The 26,293-nt window shown below is 44.5% G+C and overlaps 1 pseudogene across 1 annotated transcript; it reads right to left on the bottom strand.

Annotated features, from left to right (window-relative positions):
* Window positions 1–3,960: 3,960 nt before the first annotated feature.
* On the bottom strand, window positions 3,961–18,799 carry LOC310669855 (DNA-binding protein inhibitor ID-3-A-like; annotated as a pseudogene). Its single transcript, XR_014515518.1, has 3 exons — window positions 18,741–18,799; window positions 4,370–4,583; window positions 3,961–4,304 (listed from the first exon to the last, which is right to left on the bottom strand). The product of XR_014515518.1 is annotated as a DNA-binding protein inhibitor ID-3-A-like (transcript).
* Window positions 18,800–26,293: the final 7,494 nt, after the last annotated feature.

Here is a 26,293-nt window from a genome sequence, read left to right as displayed (position 1 = left end):
GGCGCTCTAGCCATCTCAGCAATTGTTTCATCACCCTCCAGGGAAAACCACGGGGCTGTCCGGGCTCCATGCAATCAGAGAGTACGCTTTGGAACCAGTCAATAGCCCTGGTTAATTCCATATTCCATCCAGGGAATCAGCTCAAAGGCCATCAACATGGGATAAAACATCCCCTACCACTCCCTGGAAACCATTTGGATCCATTAAGTGGCAGGACCATCCAAATCGGCCCCACCTCCCTGCAGAAGAGAAGGGTCATGGAGAAGTCCAGTTGCACCAGGAAGTGATCTGACCATGGCACTTCTTTTGTTTCACTTTTACTTAGTGACAGATCACCAACATCCATAGAGGTAAACACCAAGTCCAAGGCATGTCTGCGGTTATGGGCTGGGCCAGACTTATTCAGGGACAGCCCCATGGAGGCCATTCTTTCCACGAAGTCCCAAATGGCCCCTTGTAAGGTCGTGTCAGCATGGATGTTAAAATCCCCTAGGACAACCAAACTAGGTGTCTCCAGGAGAACATCTGCCATGACCTGAAGCAGCTCGGGCAGGGAATCCTTGGCACAGCGGGGAGGTTGGTACACCAAAAGAAATCCTGTACAGCCCCTATTGCCCAACTTCCAGAACATGCACTCAGAGAACTGGGTCTTCCCAATAGGACGCCTGGTGCAAACGAATGACTTCCTAAAAATCACTGCAACCCCCCCTCCCCTCCCACATGACCTGGGTTGCTGTGCATAAGAGAAACCTGGTGGACAAGCAGCAGCTAAGATAGGCCCATCTGCTTCATCCAACCAAGTCTCTGTTACACATGCTAGGTCAAGTCCTCCATCCACAATCAGGTCATGAATGGCAGTGGTCTTACTCATCATTGACCTGGCATTGCACAGCAACACTTTCAGGTCATGTGGGTTTCCCTTGCTGATTCCAATATCCTTCCGGTCAAGACCAGACCCGGAGGGAGGGATAATCCTCAGACAATGACTAAACCTACCTTCTCGGTAATGAGATGGTCTGGTCTTAGCGTAGCTCTTCCTCCTGCCCGTGATCACTGAGATCGGGTGTCCTGGTGCTTCTGCCCCTGTGGATCCTGCCCCAGCCATTCTGTTGGCTGAGGCCCACTCCTAGGCAGCCCTGACCCTTTCCCCTTAAAAAGCAAAATACAAACTATACAATAGCCTAACAAAATAGTAAAAGTAAAAACAAAGCCAAAAACAATTGTACTAAAATAAAACTAATCCCCACCCCAGCTCAACATTTATCCAAACAAAAAAACAAAAAACAAACAAACATTAAAATATATAAATAAAAACCACTTTGAGTAGAAGTTTGAGTACAACACCTATGACGGGTGTGGAATTCCCAGTTTGCAATACCAGCTGAATTAAGGCCACTGGTGGCCGCCATGCTGTCAATCAGGATTTCTGGCACTCAATCTCTTCCTCTGCCCCCTTTCCCCAGAGTACTGTGTGCTTTGCTCTGCTCCCTCAAGGAGAGCCAGCTACATTCTCTCGGGACTGCTCCTCCTCATCCAGTGTCAGGGGATCAACAGCTGTGCCCACGGTGAGATCTGCATCGCCTTCAGAGTTGGACTTCTCCGGCACATCAGAATAAAGGTTCTTCAGGTAGTTGGCAAACCTGTCTTCCTTGCTGCTCCAATCCGGAGCACATTCCTTCCCCCTGGCATCTGATGCTCCCTGGTCCATCACATCAGACCTTGGAAGGGGAGAAACAGAGAGCTCTGGTTTGGGTGGATGGCCAGATGTAACACATTCACCTTCTGCATCATCTCTTACTTTGCAAGAGTCGGACTTGTCATCCTGGTGGGAAGCATCCGGAGCACCCTCTGTAGCAGCAGGGACTGCTGGCTCACTCTCATATTCGGCCTCACAGTCTTCCCCATCCTCCAGAGCTGCGGATTTGGCCGGTCCAGCATCCACAGCCTTGCCTACGAAGCCAGCAGAGTCCCCAGTGCCTTGGGTCTTCTGCCACTCACGGGCACCAAACATACATCTTTTCACTTCTGGGGCATCCTGCTCATTCTGCAAGTGGCTCCCTTCCTGGTTCCTTTTCATGCTGCTAGCGCTGGACCCAAAAGAAGACCCTTCTCTCCTCCACCCTTGTGGCCCTGAGTTCCAAGAGCTTGATTCGACAGCTCCTTGCCTCCGGTTGCCCCAAGCCCTGTCAAAATCCTGCCGCTTGTCTTGCCAACGACCCCCATTCCCATGCTCTCCTTCACAGTGCAACAATGTAAAAATGCTTTTAAAACATTTTAAAATATGTAAAATCATTTTTGACATTTGCTGCTGCTGCAGCAGCAGTGTCCTGAGGCCTCGCTGGAGCCTCTTAAAGCTGTGGTGGTGAGTGTGGGCTCCGCCCCCTATGCCCGATGGAATTGGCCTGCAGGAGGGAGCGGCCTTCCCCAAAACTCACAATGGCAGCAGCAGCAATGTGTGAATTCTTTGATGAGCTATAACATTTGACCAGTAATCAAAATTCATTCCGTGCTCCAAACATTTATTTGGCTTTTCATTCTGTCAGAATGCATCTCTTGTAACTTCAATAATGGAAAGCATTCTGTGGTTACCAACCCTGTCATATTCCTCTTCATCTTCCTCCTCCTCTTCATCTCAATATTCCAGTGGTTCTCCCCCCCCCCTTGCCTTTAGAGAAAAGGTCTGGGTCATCCGAAAAATCTACCTGTAAGACAGAAGTCACTGGCTTCTTATGTGGCCTGTCTCTGTGTTCTGAGGTGTGCATCTCAGAAGAGGTTGAGCAGTTTAAGTGAGACAAAAGTTCTTTGATGGCAGGGAGTGAATTGTGGAGGAGATTATACATTTTAGATAGATATTTTCCTTTAGGCTGGATTAGATTTTCCTTTAGTTTTGATATTTCTCCAGCAAACCCTTTTTTTCTTGTCTTTCATTCAGTTGGAAGTATTGGAGCCAGCCTGTCAAATATATATATATATGAAGGGGCCAAGCAGCATAAGAGTGTATTTTTGGACAAGCTCCACTACACATAGCAACGTCTTTATCCAAGTAAGCCCTAAATGGGTGGCCTTTGTCAGATTTCTGGATTGCCTGGATAACTCCCTTGTATATATCTTTTTTGTTTTTTCCTGCTTGGTGTACTTTATTTAGAGAATTACAAAATATACAGAATATACAGAATATGAAGGCTCTTGCTGACATTTGGTGAGATGCACAGGTGGCTCATATTCCAATTCCGCACCTCTTTCTTGCAATCCCTTGTATATTCTAAAATAGATGGTCAAAGACAGGTGGACTAGGGGATGCAAGCAACCACACTCATCACACTGAACACGGTCAATGAGAGCAGTGGGAAGAAGCTGGCTTTTCAGCTACTTCACATCAGTTTTCCTGTTCTTGAAAGTCCCCTTCCCCCCAAGAAAATGATGTTTAAAAAACTATAATCCAAAATATACATACAATCTGCATATCTGCAAATGTATTTTTTGCTGCCCTTTTTTTCTGAGCAAATGGCAGATCAGTTCACATTTGTCACAAGCTGTGGGAATATTGGAGGTGTGCGATTTCATTAAGAAATCTCCTGATGAGGATATCAACATGAAGAATCTGATGGTTTAGAGCTTTTAAAAAAAGAAAAAAATCCGTCTATACACAACACACACACGGAAACAAACCCCGCAAAGTTGTTTCTTGTGCAATACAGCAATCCGATAGTTAAATCAGAGAGTGTATTAAAAAGTGGGCTTGCTTTCACTGCCCCCCCTCCCTGGCCTGCAAATTTTGTTTCAGGCGGTTGGAAGAGAATAACAGATTGAGGGTGGAAAGTTGTTTCTGGAAGACCAGTCAAGGCATCAGCAACTGGCCGGCCAGATCCATGTTCTACAGTTTATCTGGAAGAGAATGGTGGAGGTCTCTCCATTACTGGATGCACATTTGATCCTTTCCCCTGTTCATGTCCCTCTTCTATCTTCTGTCTCACTGGAGAGAACCAAGTGCCAGGATCCCACAGTTGCAGTCTGTTTTAAGAGGTTAGTGGCAGAGATTCCTCTCCTCTTTTGAGCAAAGTTCGGATGCCCGCTCTGCAGCTTTTAAAGAGAGTAGGGAAGTCTCAGCTGTGGGCGGATCTTGCCCCTTCTTCGCCTGCTCCTCTAGCACGATCTGCAGGTCAAAGATATAGTCGATAACGTGCTGCAAGATTTCCACTTGGCTGACTTTGGGGCCTTGCGGGATCCTCGGCACCAGCTTGCGCAGCTTGGAGTAGCAGTCATTCATGTCGTAAAGGAGGTTCTTGGGCTCCTCCTGAGCCGGGCTCTTGTTTTCTTGTTTTGGCAAGACTCATGGCATTTTATTGAAGGCCTTTGTAGCAGGAGTCACTGGCCGAGGGGCTTCGTTCTGTTGTTCATTCCCTGGGTGATGGTGAGGCTCTGATCAGAGAGGCAGCACACAGCTTGCTTCCTAGCTTATCCTGACTGATCTGACGGGGCTGGTTCCTTTCATGGCCGTGAAGGAGGAGAAACCAGCAGGGATTTGCAGAAGGGCAAGATTTCCTTCCTTAAGGTGGGAGAAGCAAGCAAACAACCTCGAGATACTGCCCCTTGTTTGCTAGCCTGGTTGATTCTCAACTGTGTGCACGCACAAAATGCTTCTCTTTGCAAAAAAGCCCCATGTATATATTTTAAAAACAGAAATGCTACCTTTGCAGTAGCAAATATTTTCATTGATCATAAAGTTGAGTGTTAGTATTCCTCCTCTTCCTCTTCCTTTTTAATTTTTTTTAATTGGGTTTTACAGTTATACAATGTTAAAATAAGCACAATCATCTTAAACATAAGAAGAGAAAAGGATGAAATAAAATCCAGTTCTTCCCCCACCCAAAGACTCCCCTCAACTTCCCCTTCTGGTTCTTTAAGTATTTACTAATTCAATTACATTATTTTACCTCAATTTCAAAGTCTTCCAGCCAAATGCTCTTATATTATCATTTTTATACAATATTATTCAATTTCCATTGTACACCTGGTTGTTTCCCCCTCTTCCTCTTCTTTTTTTTAAAGGGTTTTTTATTTTTTTTATTTTTCAAAAAACAAACTCTTCCATAGCTGCAGTTTAGGATTCAAAATAACATCAACCATCGTGCTCTGACACTCTCCCCAGCTTGCTGCCTTTACCAGACTGCAACTTCTTCCCCCTAGGTCACCAATTGTAAAGACTCTCCTTTCAAACTCTGCTTTGTTTCAAACTGTAGGAAGGGCCCCACCCAACAGCTATCTGGTCCAGAAACCCATTCTCCTTGACTTTTCTTAATGGCCCATTCCTTCCTTCTTCTCTTCTTTCCACCATGTAGTTCTTTTATTATTAACGTTTTAAAGTTTTTCAGTTGCACAAAATAAAGTACAAAATAAAGTTGTACAAAATAATGGTGTGGGAGCCATGGCTCGTCTCCCAGGCACTTTCCCGACATGGGGAAGCTGGCCTGGCTTGTATTTTAATGCTTACTAAACCTACTGTCTGGCATCGAGTTCTAACACACCACACACCGGTTAAATTCTAACATTTACTGGATCCAGAAATTTAGGATGTCTGGCACCCACAAACTCATAACACTGCGGAGAAAATGCTAGGCTGCAACCTCCTCTCAGGGTGGGGGTGGCAGAGCTGAGAGCGGTGAGGATCGTCCCCAGGAATCAACACTTCAGACAAACTCACCACCAAGCATGGGAAAAAGGCTGGACCTTCTCCCCAGAGAATGAGGCTTGTTGGAAATTGAAGATCAAGCCATTAGTGTGGGCATCACAGAATTCCACACGACCCTCATCATAGTCTAGGGACACCCGGATCTTCCTGGGCTCATAAGTCAAGCTCAAAGGGGTCCGCTCAGGGTGGGTTGAAGCCCAGAAGGGATCAGATGAGGCTGACTCATCCTTTGCCTTCCCAATGGCCCAGATCCCCTCAGAAGGAAGCATGCTGACAAAGCCTTTGCGCCTGACAGACTCTTTTGCAACCCCTACGGCCCAGGTGGCCCATTCCCTTTCCTCCTTCTCCTCTTCCACCACACCTCCCACCAATATCTTCCTGAGGTGAATTTTGCATGGCCCAGCACGTAGAGCATGCTGTCGAATCTCCCAGGGTTGTCCAGCATGTCCTGCCTTCCCCTTCTTCTTCTCAAACTCTTCAGGTTATAAAAAGAAAAGGGTGTTTTGTTCCTGGCTCCAGAGTGACACTCACTTTGTTCAGTGCCTGAATCGGTAGCCCTTTGCATTTCTCCATGGTATCCTTCCGAAATGAATTTTTCTGAGTGTAAATTATGAGTCTCTCTTCCATGCCTGGAGAGAGTCCCAGCAGTGTTCACCTTCTTTTCAACTCCTGAAACCTGGTCACCGTAGTCCCGATGCCCTTCAGGAACTCAATAGTGGCCTGTTGGCAATTCTTCTCCATTTCTGTGTGTCTCACACTGAGACCGGCGATATCCTCCGAGAGCTTGGCGATATTTATTTCCTTTTTCTTCTTCATCCCCTTCTCCAGAGCCTCCAGCTCGGTCAGCCAAAAGCGCTGCAGCTCCTCCAGGAAGTTGCGCATCTGCTCAAAAGCGCCCAGGATCTTGTTCTTCTCCTCCTCTAGCTCCTCCGGATATGCCTGGCTCTTTCTTCTTCAGCCAGTTTCAATTCCACAATCGTCGTCTCTCTTGCACCAGAAATTGGACTATTTGCTTCAACCACCGTGAAGCCTGGTCCAGATTAATCAGTTCATGTTCGCTGTGCTCTTTCGACCTCTTGCAGACAATGCAAATGGGGGCCGTGCAAGCCCTGCAGAAAAGGTGCAAGGGTTCCCCATGTCCCTCGCAACCGGCTCTCCCCACCTGATGGGTTAACTTCTCCCCCCCCCCATTTTTAAAATTAATTTTCAACATTTATCGGAAACATAACATATAACACACACACACACAAAATATACATTACAATACTAAAGAAAAAAAATCCACCAAAATAATAGACTTATTACTTCTAAAACCCAATTTTAAATACAACAGAATTAACAGATTATATTATAAATGATATTATAGGTTCCCATATACCCCCCACTTCACCCCCAAAAAATGTTGTTAAAAAACTATAATCCAAAATATACATACAAGCTGCATACATGCAAAGTTGGTTTTTTTGTTGCCCTTTTTTCTGAGCAAATGACAGATTAGTCCACATTTGTCACAAGCGGTTGAAATGTTGAAAGTGTGTGATTTCAGTAAGAAATCTCCTGACCAGTAAATTAGCATGAAGAATCTGAGTTTTCAGAGCTCTAAATAATAATAAAAAATAATCCGCCCAGTCTCACACACAAACCCCACAAAATTTCTTCTTGTGCAAAGTTTCTTCTTGTTTAATAGAGCAAGACAATAGTTATTATAAAGTGGGCTTGCTTTCACTGCCCCCCCTCCCCGGCCTGCAAATTTTGTTTTCAGGCCATTGGAAACGAATAACAGATTGAGGGCATAAAGTTGTTTCTGGAAGACCAGTCAAGACATCTGAAATTGCCTGGCCGGACCCACTTCTACAGTTTATCTGGAAGAGAGTGATGGAGGTCTCTTCATTACTGGATGCACGGGGTTAAAACATCTGATCCTTTTCCCAGTCAAGGTGTTTTCTCTCTCTCTCCTTCTATCTTCTGTAAAACTGGAGAGGACCTATGGTCTATGATGTGCTGCAAGATTTCCACGGCTGACTTTGGTGCCTTGCGTGTTAAGACACCCAAGACCTCCCCAAATAATGACACAATTGATGCCAAATTTAGTTTAAGGTTAAGGTTATGAAGATAAATGTGCTTGGAATTCTTCAAGTCCAGAGTCTGGCTCTTGTGGATCACTTGCAGGCTGATTCCAGTGGCTGCAAATGGTTTCTTTTTCTTTTTTTAATTTTTATTTCAAAACCAAAAAAAATTACAAACATCAAATTCGAAATCCATATTCATTTTCTAACACAAGCCTATAACATAGATTACCTAAATTAAAATATATCTAATTGCTCTAGGCTTCCCTTTGCTGTATGTAAATACAACGCAATTAACAGATTGTATTATAAATGATATTATAGGTTCCCATATAACCCCCACTCCCCTTCACCCATATGTGATCTCAATATTTTACTTCTTCCATCTTGTTGTGTTGCTATAATTTAATAATTATTCAATTGCTTCTATTATTATTTTCTTGCTTACCTCTGCAGGTTTTACACATTCTCTATTAATATTTCAATTCCGGAACCATATTTTTTCATGTTTTCCTTCACTCCATCCCACTTTCTAATTATTTTCTGATTTGAGTGGCCTTGCCGAGTTTGTTTTGCCATTCTAATAGTGATGGGATATTCTGGCAGCTGCTGTTGTGTAAAAGAATAGATTTTTCTTGTCTTTGGGAATGTCATTAGATATTAAGCTGAAAGATTTCATGAGGTGATCTACAGCAGGGTTGGGCAGGATAATAGCCCCCAAAAGAAAATGTTCTTTAATCACCAACTGCCTCAGTCCCTCAAATGTATCTACCCCCTCTGCAGACAGCCAAAAGTTGAAATTTTGCGCCTCCTTCGGAGCTACCAAGGGGAAACTCAGAAGAGGCAGTTTTATCAAGCTTCTGGAAAGTGCTCCTGTAGCTTTCCGCATGCAGTCCATATCTGTTTCAACATTGTCCATTCGAAAGACGACTAGAAGACTCAGGAGCCTTCCAGTCAATTGGTCCTTTAGACATCTGCAATTCTCTCCCCCGCCACAGCGGTATAAAATTTGATATACAAAAGTGCCAAACAGAATATGTTAAGTTTGCAAAATCATATAAAAAGCCTGGAATACAGAAGATCCATTCATATGCAGCTTGTACAGCCATACAGCTTCCAAAACAAGGCGTTTATACTGCTCATAGTCTAGCGCGTGGGACAAAGGAAGATGGCCCACGAGATCCGCCAACTCCCCACTAATCAACGTCTTCAGAATAGACATATACAGCCTTGAAGGGAGCTCCAGTTCCCGGCAGGTTAGTTCGAATAAAGTCAGATAGCTCAGGACATGCATGGGGGGGGGGTTATATGCAGAGAAATGACGTATGTCAAAATCCCTCAGGGTAAACTCAGGAGTAACGCGTGTTGGAACCACATCTCATGGCTCTTGGTCATAGCTGTACCTTGGAGCAGGGCGATAACTCGGGGCTCGTCCATCCGGACGCTGAGGTTCCTGCCCTTCATACCTGTAAGAGGGTCTGGGATGCTGCCCGTAACCCTCCTCTTTCTTGTACCGTCGAACTGGCCCGCGGGGCTCCCAAGACCGTTCTGGCGAGTAAACCCGGGCTGGGCTAGATGGTTGATACATCGTTGGTCGGCGACTTTCCTCGGGTGGGCGCTCCGGCTCTCAATAGTCGTCCTCTGCCCGAACCTCCCTTGGTCATCGCGGTGGTCCCTTGTAGTCATACTCCTCCCGTCTAGTCTGTGGGGCTGCAACAATGGAGTGACCCACTCGGGGATACTTTTCCTGACATAGGAATCCTCCCTGGGGGCAACCTGGTACCCACTCGACGGCTTGGCCAGGCGAAAGCTCCATTCCCCTTGGCTGGGGCACCGGCTCTGAACTTGCATTGAGGGGTTGAGGTTTGCGCTTCACCCCTGGGTTTAACTTGGGACTTTTGCCAGTGCATTTCTGAGATTCTGGTTCACAAGAATGGTCAATTTCAACCTGGTGCTTTTCATTAAGAAGGGGAATAGTGAAGAGCGAAATCAGAGCCAATTGCAGCAGTGTCAGGCCATTGAACAAGGCACCAACAAAGGTGAACACCCACACTATAAACTTTTTTTTTCTACTAAGCTTTTCAGAGAGGGATAGGCACGCGAAAGGGTTGCAAAACACGAGTCAAACAGTAGTATGATGCTGCCTTTTTGGCTGTTAGGATCCCCTCTTCTTTTTTGTTAATTAATCCCTGAATGAACCTCTCTAATGATTGTGCCTGATGAAGCACTGCATCTTTTTTCTCTCCTTTTGTAGACAGAATGAAAATCCAAATAAATGTTTTTCTTTTTCTTTATTTTTTGGGATGTGAAAAATATCTTTATTTTCAAGCCCCACTAAATGAAGAAATGACAACAACTATCGATAGGGATCATACAGACCAGCATTCATATTTGATAAAGCTCTGTTTCAACATTGTCCATTTGAAAGACGACTAGAGGTCTCAGGAGCCCCTGCCACTCACGCGCACCCGGATCCACTACTCTCCCCTACTGGAAGAGCAATGGTGGTTGGAGGACTCCTCCTGGATCCTGGCGGAGGTCCAAGGAATGGCTTGTCCCACCCTCTACTGGATGGTCCCTGAGAGGCAGACCAAGGCAATGCAAGCCACCACACTCATAACACTCAACACGGTGAATGAGAGCAGCAGAAAGAAGCTGTTTAAATTCTTTCTTGGTCTTGTTTTTGCAGAGTGCACGAGGTTGTTGTTTTAATTACAAGAAATTCAAATTACAATATCATACAGAGACTTTTTACACACAGAATATAAGAATGGTTTCCTACCAGAAGGTACAGAAAAGATATTCTTTTTTCCTTTCTTTATTAATAAACCACTTATTCGTTTTTAAGCTATTGTTATACAAAGTTGCAGGACATGCACAATTTTCCCTTGATAGGGTTTGGTCTTTGCCCCGTTCTCCATTCCTTATCTTTTCTTTTTTTGTAAGTGCAAATACTAGATTTCTCCCTCCACCTTTTAAGGCAAGTTAAATGCGACACTGCAATTTGAAAGTCCTTCTTTATATCTCCAGCACAGTATAATCTCAGTCCAGTAATTAAGAATCCTGACACAGCAAAACTCACAGTATCAGCAGAACACATTGTCTTACTTCCAACCTTGTTGTCAGCGTGTGTGCTGAGAGTTTGTGTTTTTGTCTGTGTGTGTTGGGTGTGAGTGTGCTTTCCTTCTACGGACATTGCAGCCTGCGACTTCCTCTCTTTATTTGTACCGCCAATCAATCCTAGAGTGCGATTCCTATACACTAAAGAAAATTCTGGAATCCTATTAAAAGCTTCCAGGAACTTTTATCTTTTTCTTAAAGAACCTTTTCCAAACACTCCCTCTCATTCAAAGAGAAAAAATACAGTATTGTAAACATATACAAAAGTATTCCCTCATCATGCAACACAATTCCTAACTTTATAACCAGTTGCGCATGTTGTTGCTTTCAATTATTGTCTTTCTTTTACTTAACCAATAACTTCTATCACTGGTTCTCTAGACCAAGATAGTTGTTTGCTGGTCCTAAATATTTTACTTTGAACTGTTTCCTTAGTTGTTTTGCAAACTCCTTTCCCCCAAATTTTTTGTAGCTGCCTAATCGCTATCACCTCCACCAGTTTGTCCCAAATGGGGGAGGGTTTTAACATTCCAATCTCTCCTCCATCTTTGCCTCACTGGCCAGTCCCATTTCCTTGGCAATGTGTGGTCAGGTTACTCAATGTGACCTCGATGTGTTCATCTACATTTGTCGTATGTCCCACTCGGCTGCCTGTGCCCTGAGCCAAATTAATTGTCTGGTCCCATAGGCTGGCTTAAGATGTGGTTTTAAAAACTGAGGATTTTGCTCTAGTTTGCTCTAGTTTGAGTTGCCAATCATTCTGGTTGCTTCCTCTTGGTTAAAAGTTGTTTATTTGATTGGAAACTTGTTATGGTGAGAGGAATAAATATAATAAAGGAGGAATGGTTCAATCTTGGTGTAGAAAAGCCCAGAAACTGTGCAAAACCCTGTAATTCTATATTAGGAAAATAGTACCTTTGAAGTAGCAAATATTTCCACTGACTCTACAACTTAGTTAACGACACATGGCCTGAGGGGTTGAGGTTTGCGCTTCATCCTGGGGTTTTAATTTAGACCTTTGCCACTGCATTTCTGAAGGGAATTGGGGGGGGGGGAGAGAAGCAGGGGGATAAAGGGTTCTATATAAGAGTATTTGATATTTCTCCAGCAAACCCAAAACCAGCAGCAGAAGCAGGATGGGACGGACAGCCGGCTCTTTGCTGCTTTCCAAGCAGAGCACCCTTTCTGACTGTTAGGATCCCTTCCTCTTTTTTGTTGTTTAATCCCTGTCATTGTACCTCCTGAAGGAGGCATTCCTGGCTGAGAGGAATGCAAATGCACCCTCAGCAAATGTGGAGTGGTTGAAGTAACTGAAAAGTTCAGTGCTGGCAGCGTTTGAGTTGTGTGGCTGCAGGTATCCGATGGGGTGTTTGCGAGGGATTCAGTCTGCTTGGAGAAAAGGAATGAGAAAGTACATGAAGATTGTGTAAAAACTTGGAATGTATCATAATGCAAAGTACTAATATTGCCGTAGTAAAACAAGCCAAGCTAAGAAGAGTCACTCAGAATATTCAGGATTGAACCACACACCATTGGTGGGACATCTTTTCAGGATAGAGCCCTACCATGACCAACATTTTAAAATTGGCTTGGCACCCTGTGATTATACTGATTTTTGGTATTTTGATGTTGCTTATATTAGTGTGTATTTTATATGTTAAAGTTAAACATTTGTATGGGCAAAAGGTATAGGTTTTTTTCCTCAGAGAGGGAAGGAGGAACAGATTAGGAAAGCATGAAAGAGGTAACCGTGTTGGACGAAGGGTGGAGTTTATGGGCAATCTATCCGGAAGACATTTGTATTTCGAGGAGTTAGTGGTCTGACATGGTTAATCTTCCTGCCTTCTCTTCCTTCTCCCTCTCTATCTCCTGAGCCGTGTATCAGGAGATTTTTAATGCTGGATGTTTTTAGATATGCTGTAAGCCCCCCAGAGACCCTTGGGAAAGCCAGCCAAATGGGTGGGGTATAAAGATGATGATGTTGATGATGATTTATTTATTACATATAGCTGATGTGCATATAGAAACTGTGCATAAACTTGCAATGTTTATATTTTAGAAAGACGATCACTACAATCACAGTTGCAAACACTTTCTTTTTGCACTTTCTAAACTGCTAATATTATTGTCCCTTGATGAGACCAAGTTAGCCCATGATTTATTTGACCAAAAAAGCACCAGAAAGCAACATTTGTAAGGACAGTAGAAAATTGACCAAGTGTGAAGGCTGGAGCACTTACAAGTGACACACACAAAATATAAGCCACAAAGAGCAACGTGAAGGTGTTTCCATGTGATGGCTACCTTTGCGTCACAAGGTATAATGTGCATATTGGCATTCCAAACCATTCTTCTCCATGGCACGGCAAAGCCTGAGAAAGGCTTGCAGTATCACAAAGATGGCTGGGCAGCCAAGTTAAAAAAACAACCACCACCAAGCCAGCAGCACCCCCTGTATGGGCAGTTATGTGTGCCAGCTCTCACGATCCCATTTCTCAGAAGCAGTCATTTGATGAATACAGTGCAAAGTCTCTGAGGTTTATGAGGCTTGTGCTGTTCCACTTCGGGTAACTTAAATGTCACTACGCCAGCCAAAACACCTGAATTTTGCTGGGTTGCTTGTCTCTAGTTTGTCTTTTTTCTTTTTTTGTATTGTCTTATTTTGCTATGGCAGTTTGCTAATGCAATAAAGGATTCATCATCATCATCACTTCCCAGGCTTTAAGTTGTACCTCACTGGGCGGCAGCCTATGTATTTTCTTCCACATTGCCCCTCCTAGACAGCAAGGAAACCATGTGATTCAACTTGGACCAGATGACAAAGTTGTGGAATTCCCTCTCCTTGTTCAGCTTGTGGACATAGTCTGCTCTGTGGTTGGCAGCATAGTCTATGGACCTCAGGAATGTCAGTGAGCCCGTAGAGCTTGCCCAGGAGCACTGGGAAGACAGTGAAGATAGCGACCAAGCGCTGAATGAAGTTGAAGTGGCCTTCCTAGAAATGGGAGATACTTCTTTAGATAGCACCCTCTGAGTGTAAAACTTAGTTAAGGACACATGACTTGTGGGGTTGAGGTTTGCACTTCACTCTGGGGTTGTAGCTTGGACTTTTGCTGAGGGCCAAGAGGTGAGGAATTTGAGTCTGGTCCTTACACAGGTTGGGGAGAAGGAGGTGGGAGGCTGTCCCCAATCTGAGAACAGGACGGCATTAGATTTCCCTTTAGTTTTGATATTTCTCCAGCAAACCCTTTTTTCCTTGTCATTCAGTTGGAAGTATTGGAGCCAGCCTGTCAAATATATATGGATTTCAAAGTTCTTAATTTATTAATTTCTTCCTCTAATAACGTTTTATATGTTGCCGAATTTCCCTTCATGTTTTTCTTCTTAACGCCAAAAGCTTCGATGTGTGAAATGCACCAAGGGGTTGTAGGTTCCAGGAGATATTTATATTCAATTCATGGTTTATATACGGTCTGTGTTGTGTGGCTGCATCTTCTGGTAAGGTGTTGGCAAGGGATTGAATCTGGGTGCAGAAAAGGAGAAGGGAGACTTGGGTTGAGGGGTTTGGGGATACCTGGCTGCGAATAACACAGGTGCATCCTCCACAAATTTGGAGTGTGTGCAGTAACTGAAAAGTTCATTTAGGGCAGGGTGTGAACTGTGTGGCTGTACCACCTGATGGCGTGTTTGCAAGGGAATCCATCTTGCTATAGAAGAGGGCTGAAGCGTTCATGTAGCTGATATCTGTACAGAAACTGTGGGAAATCCTGTAATTCTATTTACCTAGCATAGAGGAAGGGGGTGGGATTGTGGGGGTCTGCGGAAACCACCCCTCTGCAAATGGCCATGTGGACCAGCAGGGCAGGGAGGACGCGGTGAATGTGGCCTCATGGCAGCCGTGACGAAGCCGAGAACTCTGCCCGCCTTGTTCCAGGCCTCCTCTAGCAGCAGCAGCAGAAGAAGGAAGGGATGGAGCAGCCATCTCTTAGCTGCTTTCCAAGCAGAGCACCCTTTCTGGCTGTTAGGACCCCCTCCTCTTTTTTGTTAATTAATCCCCGAATGCACCTCCCTAATGACTGCATCAGATGTAGCACTGCCTTTCACTTCTCTCCTCTTGCAGAGAGAATGAAAAATCCAGATAAATGTGCTTGGAATTCTTCAAGTCCAGAATCTGGCCCTTGTGGATCCCTTGCTGGCTGATTCCAGGGGCTGCAAATAGTGTCATTGTACCTCCTGAAGGAGGCGTTACTGGCTGAGAGGAAGGGTGTGAACTGTGTGGCTATACCACCTGATTGCATGTTTGCAAGGGAATCAATTTTTGTGCAGAAAAGTGCTGAAAAGGACATTTGCCAGTGTTTATTGTGTTTATAAGGCAAACAGTCACCTTTTTTTAAACAAACACAAGTACAAAGTCAAAAATAAAAGCACAAAAATAATGAACTGCATGTTCATAACATACAAAAAATTGCCGTCTACTCAGTAGGTAACTGCAACTTTCCAACTGCTGAATATATTTATAAATTTTACACTTCTGTAACAAAAATAGAATTTTTGAGAAGTTCGGGATTTTGTTTTGCTTTTTTGCTTACATTCTGTCTCCCGGCTCCTTTCCCCTTTTTCCTGTGTGTGTATGTGTTTGTGTGTTTTCGAGCCTCAGAGTCCCTTCCCCCCCACTTTCCCTTTTTTCACCTCAAGACTAGATGCAAAGCATCCAATCGCAGAGTTGCATGACTTCAGCAGGCCTTCACAACAAGGCACCACGACTTGGGATGTGTTTTGTTTTTTTGTTCTCAAAAGGAAAAACAACAAATCAAACCAAACGAAAACTTTTCGCCACGCGAGAGTGTTTCATCCTCTAGGTGATATTTACAAAGAACATCACACTCTGTTGACATGCTCAAATACATAGTTAAGTGCTGCTTTTGTTTGTTTGTTTTATTCCTCCCCCACCCCACCCCCACAGCCCCAAACCAAATTGTAAAACCCAGTACAGCTTTGTCGTCAGGAAAAGAGCAAAAAATTACCATTTATACAAAAAAGAAAGAGCTCACGCGAGAGAGATGGCCCTTCGTACTCCAAAGAATGCAATATGAATATGCAAAGAGGTTGTTCACATCAAGAACCCAGAAGGAAAGGAAAGCCATGGCACATAATACAATATTACTTTGTCTATGCATGGATTTCCCCCCCAAAGTCCCATTGCTCCCCCCTAAGGAATGAAATGCGGGCTGGGGAGAAATCATCGCGGAAGAAAAAAGACCTGTCTCGTCCATGCAGAACAGAAGTGGAGAGGAACTCCGGTGTCCGGGAGCTTGTGTCTTCAGGCAGTTGAAGTTGAAAGATAAGTCCCAACCCCAGCCCACCCCCCGGCTGCTGGAAAGCTGGGGGGCCGGGCTGGCTTGCGAGGGAGTCCACTGCTCCTCCACCAAGTGCCGGAGGAAGATTCGTTATTTGCACCCCACCCTCCTTAGACGGGGTGGGTGGGCGTCGCGAAAGTCTTGGTGGTTTTCTCATCTCAGCAGATCTCGATTGTCCTGGGCGAGAAAGTGGAGGCCATGTCAGAAAGTGCAGAAGTCACTTGCGAGGGGCTGCCGAGGCCCCCGGGGATGGGAACGGGGTAGCCACCGCCTGGCTCTGGAAAGTGGAGGAGGCCATGGAAGCGTAGCTGGTGGCCACTAAGGGCGAGGGGAAGGAGGGGAAGGGCGACGTCATGGGGGAGGCGTATGAAGTCACGGGAGAGGCATAGGATGTCACCGGGGGGGGGGGACGTCCCAGGAGGACCCTGGCGATGGGTAAGAGGAGATGGAGGCGGGGGACGAGTAGGAGTCGGGCGAGGCGGAGTAGGGCGTCAGTGGGGAGGCGGCCACGGAAGGCATTTGCCAGTGCCTTTTTGAGATGCAGTTTCACTAGAATGGTCACTTATAACCTCGTGCTTTTCATAAATAAGGGGAATACTGAAGAGTGAAATCAGAGCCTTTGAATAAGACACAAATGCAGGTGAACAGCCACATCCACACCAGAAACTTTAGTGAGTCCACAAAGTCATCCATTGGGAAGAGGCAGTTGAACTCCTAAACTGTGCTGTTGAAGGGGCCAAGCAGCATAAGCGTGTATCTTTGGACAAGCAACATCTTAATCTAAGTAACCCCTTAATGGGTAGCCAGTCTAAGGGCTTTTGAAAAAAGGGGTCTGATCTTGGTGCAGAAAAGGAGTGATGAGTACATACAGCTTTGCTGCTTTCCAAGCAGAGCGGCCTCTCTGGCTGTTAGGACCCCCTCCTCCTTTTTGTTAATTAATCCCTAAATGAACCTTCCTAATGACTGTGCCTGATGAAGCACTGCCGTTCACTTCTCTCCTCTTGAAGCATAAACTCTGCTGATGTATGTTGAGAAACAGCAGCAGAAATTGCAATTTGTGTGTGTGTGTATGTGTGTGTGTGTGTGTATTTGGTTATTTTAAAGAAACAGCAGCTGAAGATTTATTATGCAAAAAGCTTTTATGAAAAGTTTTTTTAAAAAAACACACACCAAAGGAAGTACAATTCATGGATGAAGAAATCAACCTTCCTGCCAAATAAGATGCATGTGTTCTCCCTATTAGAGTTCAGCAACAAAAACCATGAGGCAAAACAGCCCTAAGACACCTCAGTTTTCATGTTCTTGAAAGTCCCCTTCACCCCCCCAAAATTATGTTAAAAAACTATAATCCAAAATATACATAAAAGCTGCATATATGCAAAGTTGTTTTTTGTTGTTGTTGCCCTTTTTTCTGAGCAAATGACAGACTAGTCCACATTTGTCACAAGCTGATTCAATGTTGGAAGTGTGTGATTTCAGTAAGAAATCTCCTGACCAGTAAACTAGCATGAAGAATCTGAGTGTTCAGAGCTTTAATAATAATAATAATAATAACAATAATCCGCCCAGTCTGACACACAAACGCCACAAAATTTCTTCTTCTGCAAAGTTTCTTCTTGTTTAATACAGCCATACGATAGTTATTAAAAAGTGGGCTTACTTTCACCGCCCCCCCTCCCTGGCCTGCAAATTTTGTTTTCAGGCCGTTGGAAGAGAATAACAGATTGAGGGTAGAAAGTTGTTTCTGGAAGACCAGTCAAGGCATCAAAACTGGCTGGCCAGACCCATGTTCTACAGTTTATCTGGAAGAGAATGGTGGAGGTCTCTCCATTACTGGATTCACGGGGTTAAAACATCTGATCCTTTCCCCTGTTCAGGTCTTTATTCTGTCTCTTCTTCTATCTTCTGTCTCACTGGAGAGAACCAAGTGCCAGGATCCCACACTTGCAGGCTGTTTTAAGAGGTTAGTGGCAGAGATTCCTCTCCTCTTTTGAGCAAAGTTCGGATGCCCGCTCTGCAGCTTTTAAAGAGAGTAGGGAAGTCTCAGCTGTGGGCGGATCTTGCCCCTTCTTCGCCTGCTCGTCTAGCATGATCTGCAGGTCAAAGATATAGTTGATAACGTGCTGCAAGATTTCCACTTGGCTGACTTTGGGGCCTTGCGGGATCCTCGGCACCAGCTCGCGCAGCTTGGAGTAGCAGTCATTCATGTCGTAAAGGAGGTTCTTGGGCTCCTCCTGAGCCGGGCTCTGGTTTTCTTGTTTTGGCAAGACTCATGGCATTTTATTGAAGGCGTTTGTAGCTGGAGTCACTGGCCGAGGGGCTTCGTTCTGTTGTTTGTTCCCTGGGTGATGGTGAGGCTCTGATGAGAGAGGCAGCACACAGCTTGCTTCCTAGCTTATCCTGACTGATCTGATGGGGCTGATTCCTTTCATGGCCATGAAGGAGGAGAAACCAGCAGGGATTTGCAGAAGTGCAAGATTTCCTTCCTTAAGGTGGAAGAAGCAAGCAAACAACCTCGAGATACTGCCCCTTGCTTGCCAGCCTGGTTGATTCTCTATTGTGTGCACGCAGAAAATGCTTCTCTTTGCAAAAAAAAGCCCCATGTATATATTTAAAAAACAGAAATGTTACCTTTGCAGCAGCAAATATTTTCTGACCCTTTCCCCAGTCAAGGTCTTTTCTCTCTCTCTCCTTCTATCTTCTGTACAACTGGAGAGGACCTATGGAATCTGTGACGTGTTGCAAGATTTCCACGGCTGACTTTGGTGCCTTGCGTGTTAAGGTCCCCAAGACCTCCCCAAATAAATACACAATTGATGCCAAATTTAGTTTACGGTTATTGACATAATTTTGGCCAGAATGAAAAAGCCAGATAAATGTGCTTGGGATTTTTCAAGTCCAGAGTCTGGCTCTTGTGGATCACTTGCTGGCTGATTCCAGTGGCTGCAAATGGTGTCATTGTACCTCCTGAAGGAGGCATTCCTGGCTGAGAGGAATGCAAATGCACCCTCAGCAAATGTGGAGTGGTTGAAGTAACTGAAAAGTTCAGTGCTGGCAGGGTTTGTGTTGTGTGGCTGCAGGTATCCGATGGGGTGTTTGCGAGGGATTCAGTCCGCTTGGAGAAAAGGAATGGGAAAGTACATGAAGATTGTGGAAAAACTTGGAATGTGTCATAATGCAAAGTACTAATATTGCCGTAGTAAAACAAGCCAAGCTAAGAAGAGTTTCTCAGGATATTCAGGATTGAATCACACACCATTGGTGGGACATCTTTTCAGGATAGAGCCCTACCATGACCAACATTTTAAAATTGGCTTGGCACCCTGTGATTATACTGATTTTTGGTATTTTGATGTTGCTTATATTAGTGTGTATTTTATATGTTAAAGTTAAACATTTGTATGGGCAAAAGGTATAGGTTTTTTTCCTCAGAGAGGGAAGGAGGAACAGATTAGCTAAGCATGGAAGAGGTAACCATGTTGGACCAAGGGGTGGAGTTTATGGGCAATCTATCCGGAAGACATTTGTATTTCGAGGAGTTAGTGGTCTGACATGGTTACCCTTCCTGCCTTCTCTTCCTTCTCCCTCTCGATCTCCTGAGCCATGTATCAGGAGATTTTTAATGCTGGATGTTTTTAGATATGCTGTAAGCCCCCCAGAGTCCCTTGGGAAAGCCAGCTAAATGGGTGGGGTATAAAGATGATGATGATTATTTATTTATAAATATAGCTGATGTGCATACAGAAGCTGTGCAAAAACGTCCAATGTTTATATTTTAGAAAGACGATCATTACAATCACAGTTGCAAACACTTTCTTTTTGCACTTTCTAAACTGCTAATATTATTGTCCCTTGATGAAACCAAGTTAGCCCGTGATTTATTTGATCAAAAAAGCACAAGAAAGGAACATTTGTAAGGACAGTACAAAATTGACCAAGTGTGAAGGCTGGAGCACTTACAAGTGACGCACACAAAATGTAAGCCATAAAGAGCAACGTGAAGGTGTTTCCATGCGATGGCTACCTTTGTGCCGCAAGGTATAATGTGCATATTGGCATTCCAAACCATTCTTCTCCATGGCACGGCAAAGCCTGAGAAAGGCTTGCAGTATCACAAAGATGGCTGGGCAGCCAAATTAAAAAAACAACCACCACCAAGCCAGAAGCACCCCCTGTATGGCAGTTATGTGTGCCAGCTCTCACGATCCCATTTCTCAGAAGCAGTCATGTGATGAATACTGTGCAAAGTCTCTGAGGTTTATGAGACACGTGCTGATCCGCTTCCTAGGCTTTAAGTTGCACCTCACTGGGTGGCAGCCTATGTATTTTCTTCCACATTGCCCCTCCTAGGCAGTATGGAAATCATGCGTTTCAATTTGGAACAGATGACAAAGTCGTGGAATTCCCTCTCCTTGTTCAGCTTGTGGACATAGTCTGCTCTGTGGTTGGCAGCATAGTCTATGGACCTCAGGGATGTCAGCGAGCCCGTAGAGCTTGCCCAGGAGCACTGGGAAGACAGTGAAGAAAGCGACCGAGCGCTAGATGAAGTTGAAGTGGCCTTCCTAGAAATGGGAGCACCCTCTGAATGTAAAACTTAGTTAAGGACACATGACTTGTGGGGTTGAGGTTTGCACTTCACTCTGGGGTTGTAGCTTGGACATTTGCTGAGGGGTCAAGAGGTGAGGAATTTGAGTCTGGTCCTTCCACAGGCTGGGAGAAGAAGGTAGGAGGCTGTCCCCAATCTGAGAACAGGACAGCGCTTCCTTCTCTTCCCTCCTTCACTGCCCCCTTATAACATGAGGTGAATCTTATGTCTTTCCTCCACAGCCTTTCCCAGTCATTTTGATATTTCTCCAGGAAACCTCATTTTTCTTGTCTTTCATTCAGTTGGAAGTATTGGAGCCAGTCTGTCAAATATTTATGGATTTCAAAGTCTTTTGATCTCAATTTATTATTTTGCCCTCTAATAACATTTTATATGTTGCCCAATTTCCCTTCACGTTTTCCTTCTTAACAGCAAAGGCTTTGATGGGCAAGATGCACCAAGGGGTTTTAGCTTCCAGAGGATATATTGTCTGATTATTTCCTTTTCCAACTTGTGTTAACAAGTTCCACAATTTAGCAGAGTAACATTTCCCCTTTTTAATACTTGCAGCGGATGCATGTGCTCAGGCTCACTAAAGCCTCTATAATAACTGTTCTGGTATTTCCCCCATTTCCCCCCTCATAAAAGATAACTATTCTCTGATTTGAGTGGCCTCTAATAATTCCATATACAAAAGGATTCACACATCACAGTCTTCTATAAAAGTATAATAGGTTTACTCTTACATTCTGTTTACAATCGGATCCGAGAGGGCAGGCTTAGAAAAGTAACATCTACTTGGAAACTATTCCATAAGAAGACAGTCCTTTTGTCAAGAGGGCATCTTTGGCTAAGCAAATGTTGCTTCTTCGATGCATGTGGAGAAAGAGAGAGAGATGGCTGCCCTGCCCTGTGCTTTTGTCGTTACCATATTTTTTCATGTATTCCTTCACTCCATCCCACTCTCTAACTATTCTCTGATTTGAGTGGCCTCTAATAATTCCATATACAAAAGGATTCACACATCATGCAACACAATTCCCAGCTTTAAAACTAGTTGTGCTTGTTGTTCCATTCAAGGAACTCAATTATTGTGTCTCTTTCACTTAACAAAAAACTTCCATCACTGGTTCTCTAGACCAAGATAGTTGTTTGCTGGTCCTAAATATTATACTTTGGAACTGTCTCCTTAATTGTTCTGCAAACTCCTTATCCCCAAGAATTATTGTAGCTGCCCTATCAAATGGAGGGGGGGTATTAACATTCCAATTTCTCCTCCATTTTGGCTCGCTAGCCAGTCCTATTTCCTTGGCTCTTTGTGGTCAAATTCCTCAGTGTCACCTAAATGTGTTCATCCACATCTGCCATACGTCCCACTCGGCTACTTGTGCCCTGCACCAAATTTATTGTTTTGTCCCATAGGCTGGCTTAAGATGTGATGATAAAACAAAAGATATTGCTCTAGTTGCCTGTCATTCTGGTTATTTCCCCTTGGTTAAAAGTTTTTGTTTGGAAACCTGTTATGATGCCCAGCAGTATGCAAATAGATAAAATCCAATATATTCCCTTCCCTCTCATCCATCTTCGCCTCACCTGCCATTCACATTTGCCGCATGTCCCTTGCTGCTAACAGGCCCTGGGCTTCCCACAGCTGCTGGTGACAGTCATTTGCAGCCCCATAGCAACAGCCCGGCAGTGGGGGATGCCGGGCCTCTCAATATTGGGGGAATGGAGCACCCTGTCTAGAAATACAGAGGGGGCTAAAGCCCTGGGTGGCCAGGAGGTCTGCTCAGTGTGCCCTGCCTTGTACCTGCAGTCCGTGATTCCGACCAACTGAGGCAACAAGTCATCAGCAGAGATTTAGCTCTGCTGGGATCAGGAGATTCTGCAAATAGCAGGGGCATGTAGAATTGAATGGTTTTGCGCCGTAGGTTGTATTTAGATGTGGTGATTATTGTTTTGGTGTTCCTGATTATTCTGTTAGGGCTTCTGTCCCCCCCCCCCAATGTTTCTTTCACACTCCATTACTACTTGTGTGATGGAACTGTGTTTTTTCCATCTTTTACAAAGGAAATGGGGTTGCTGGAGTTGGAAAGATGCCTTACTTGGTCATATGGCACAAATGGTTGGAGCCCCATGGTATTAAAGTTTAAGGCACGCCTGCAAGGAGCACTCTGAATGTTCTGCCATTGGGGGGGTCAATAAAACTGCAGAATCTGAACTACACATGGGCTTATGCACCATTGAATTTTTCTTCAAAAATCTGTGGGCCTGGTGTGACACAATGTCAAATTTCATTGGACAACATTGCTTTTCACACATGCATGCTTCACTTCCCCCCTTTAAATGGAAGCAAATAAGTCAAGATAAGGGGAGGAGAGGAGGTTATCTCTGCTGCTGCTTTCCTAACAAATATTCTAAATTGCTAATGGATCATTTTGGCACAAGGAAGATGTGCTCTTCTTCTCTTCACTCCAGTTCATCATGGTGAGAAGTGTCATTGATAACTTGTCCATCTCTAGTTTCAACAGTCTTCATAAGAAGTGTTCTCTTGGAGTGGGTGTCTATTGGGATCGACTCAAGGTTTGTTTCTCTCAGGTTCAGGGATGCAAAAGTTGGAATGGGCATTGTGATTCTGCTCTCTTCTCCCTCCAGCAGTTTCCTGTAAGTGGCAATCTCAATATCAAGAGCCATCTTTACATTCAGCAGGTCTTGGTACTCGTGCCGATGGTGAGCCATTTCTTGCTTCATGTTTTGGATCACTTCCAATCAGACTTTATCTGCAAAAAGCTTTGCAAAAGCATAGCAGGAGATCTTGGGGCCCCTACCTGACCACATTTATATGGCTTTTCATTCTGTCAGAATGCATCTCTTATAACTTCAATAATGGAAAGCATTCTGTGGTTACCAACCCTGTCATATTCCTCTTCATCTTCCCCCTCCTCTTCATCTCAATATTCCAGTGGTTCCCCCCCCCCGCCTTTTGAGAAAAGGTCTGGGTCATCCGAAAAAATCTACCTGTAAGACAGAAGTCACTGGCTTCCTATGTGGCCTGTCTCTGTGTTCTGAGGTGTGCATCTCAGAAGAGGTTGAGCACTTTAAGTGAGACAAAAGTTTTGATGGCAGGGAGTGAATTGTGGAGGAGATTATACATCTTAGATAGATATTTTCCTTTAGCCTAGGTTAGATTTTCCTTTAGTTTTCCCTTTTTTCTTGTCTTTCATTCAGTTGGAAGTATTGGAGCCAGCCTGTCAAATATTCGTTCCCTGGGTGATGGTGAGGCTCTGAGCAGAGAGGAAGCACACAGCTTGCTTCCTAGCAGCTCCTGACTGATCTGAAGGGGGCTGATTCCTTTCATGGCCATGAAGGAGGAGAAACCAGCAGGGATTTGCAGAAGGGCAAGATTTCCTTCCTTAAGGCGGGAGAAGCAAGCAAACAACCTCGAGATACTGCCCCTTGTTTGCCAGCCTGGTTGATTCTCAACTGTGTGCACGCAAAAAATGCTTCTCTTTGAAAAAAAAGCCCCATGTTTATATTTTAAAAACAGAAATGCTACCTTTGCAGTAGCAAATATTTTCACTGATCATAAAGTTGAGCGGTAGTATTCCTCCTCTACCTCTTCCTTTTTAAATTTTTTAAATTGGGTTTTACAGTTATACAATGTTAAAATCAGCACAATCATCTTAAACATAAGAAGAGAAAAGGATAAAATAAAATCCAGTTCTCCCCCCACCCAAAGACTCCCCTCAACTTCCCCTTCTGGTTCTTTAAGTATTTACTAATTCTGTTTACATTATTTTACCTCAATTTCAGAGTCTTCTAACTAAATGCTCTTATAGTATCATTTTTATACAATATTATTCAATTGCCATTGTACACCTGGTTGTTTGCCCCTCTTCCTCTTTTTCTTTTTTTTAGGGTTTTTTTTAAATTTTTCGAAGAACAAACTCTTCCATGGCTGCAGTTTAGGATTCAAAATAACATCAACCATTGTGCTCTGACCCTCCCCCCAGCTTGCCGCCTTTACCAGACTGCAACTTCTTCCCCCTAGGGGAATAATAACTCTGTGGAGAAAATGCTAGGCTGCCACCTCCTTTCAGGGTGGGGGTGGCAGAGCTGGGAGCGGTGAGAATCGTCCCCAGGAATCAACACTTCAGACCAACTCTCTCCAAACACTGAAAAAAGGGCTGGACCTTCTCCCCAGAGAATGAGGCTTGTTGGAAATTGAAGATCAAGCCATTAGTGTGGGCATCACAGAATTCCACACGACCCTCATCATAGTCTAGGGACACCCGGATCTTCCTGGGCTCATAAGTCAAGCTCAAAGGGGTCCGCTCAGGGTGGGTTGAAGCCCAGAAGGGATCAGATGAGGCTGACTCATCCTTTGCCTTCCCAATGGCCCAGATCCCCTCAGAAGGAAGCATGCTGACAAAGCCTTTGCGCCTGACAGACTCTTTTGCAACCCCTACGGCCCAGGTGGCCCATTCCATTTCCTCCTTCTCCTCTTCCACCACCACCTCCCACCTATATCTTCCTGAGGTGAATTTTGCATGGCCCAGCACGTAGAGCATGCTGTCGAATCTCCCAGGGTTGTCCAGCGTGTCCTGCCTTCCCCTTCTTCTTCTTCTCAAACTCTTCAGGTTATAAAAAGAAAAGGGTGTTTTGTTCCTGGCTCCGGAGTGACACTCACTTTGTTCAGTGCCTGAATCGGTAGCCTTTTGCATTTCTCCATGGTATCCTACCGAAATGAATTTTTCTGAGTGTAAATTATGAGTCTCTCTTCCATGCCTGGAGAGAGTCCCAGCAGTGTCTGCCTTCTTTCAACTCCTGAAACCTGGTCACCGTAGTCCCGATGCCCTGTTGGCAATTCTTCTCCATTTCTGTGCATCTCACACTGAGACCGGTGATATCCTCCGAGAGCTTGATGATATTTATTTCCTTTTTCTTCTTCATCCTCTTCTTCAGATCCTCCAGCTCAGTCAGCCAAAAGCGCTGCAGCTCCTCCAGGAAGTTGCGCATCTGCTCAAAAGCGCCCAGGATCTTGTTCTCCTCCTCCTCTAGCTCCACCGGATATGCCTGGCTCTTTCTTCTTCAGCCAGTTTCAATTCCATAATCACTCGTCTCTCTTGCACCAGAAATTGGACTATTTGCTTCAACCACTGTGAAGCCTGGTCCAGATTAATCAGTTCGTGTTCGCTGTGCTCTTTTGACCTCTTGCAGACAATGCAGATGCGCAAGCCCTGCAGAAAAGGTGCAAGGGCTGCTATGGATCACTTGCTGGCTGCTTCCAGTGCCTGGAAATGGTTCCTTTTTCTTTTTCTAATTTTCATTTCAAAATAAAAAAATATTACAAACATCAAATTCAAAATCCATATTTGTTTTCTAACACAAGCGCGATTAACAAATTATATTATAAATGATAGTATAGGTTCCCATATACCCCCCACTCCCCTTCACCCATGTGTGATTTCAATATTTT

This window comes from Podarcis tiliguerta, assembly GCF_965153285.1.
Source record: "Podarcis tiliguerta genome assembly, chromosome: Z".
In the NCBI taxonomy this organism is placed as follows: Eukaryota; Metazoa; Chordata; class Lepidosauria; order Squamata; family Lacertidae; genus Podarcis; species Podarcis tiliguerta.
The sequence above is the reverse complement of the archived record's forward strand: the minus strand, read 5'-3'. Positions and strand labels throughout refer to the sequence as shown.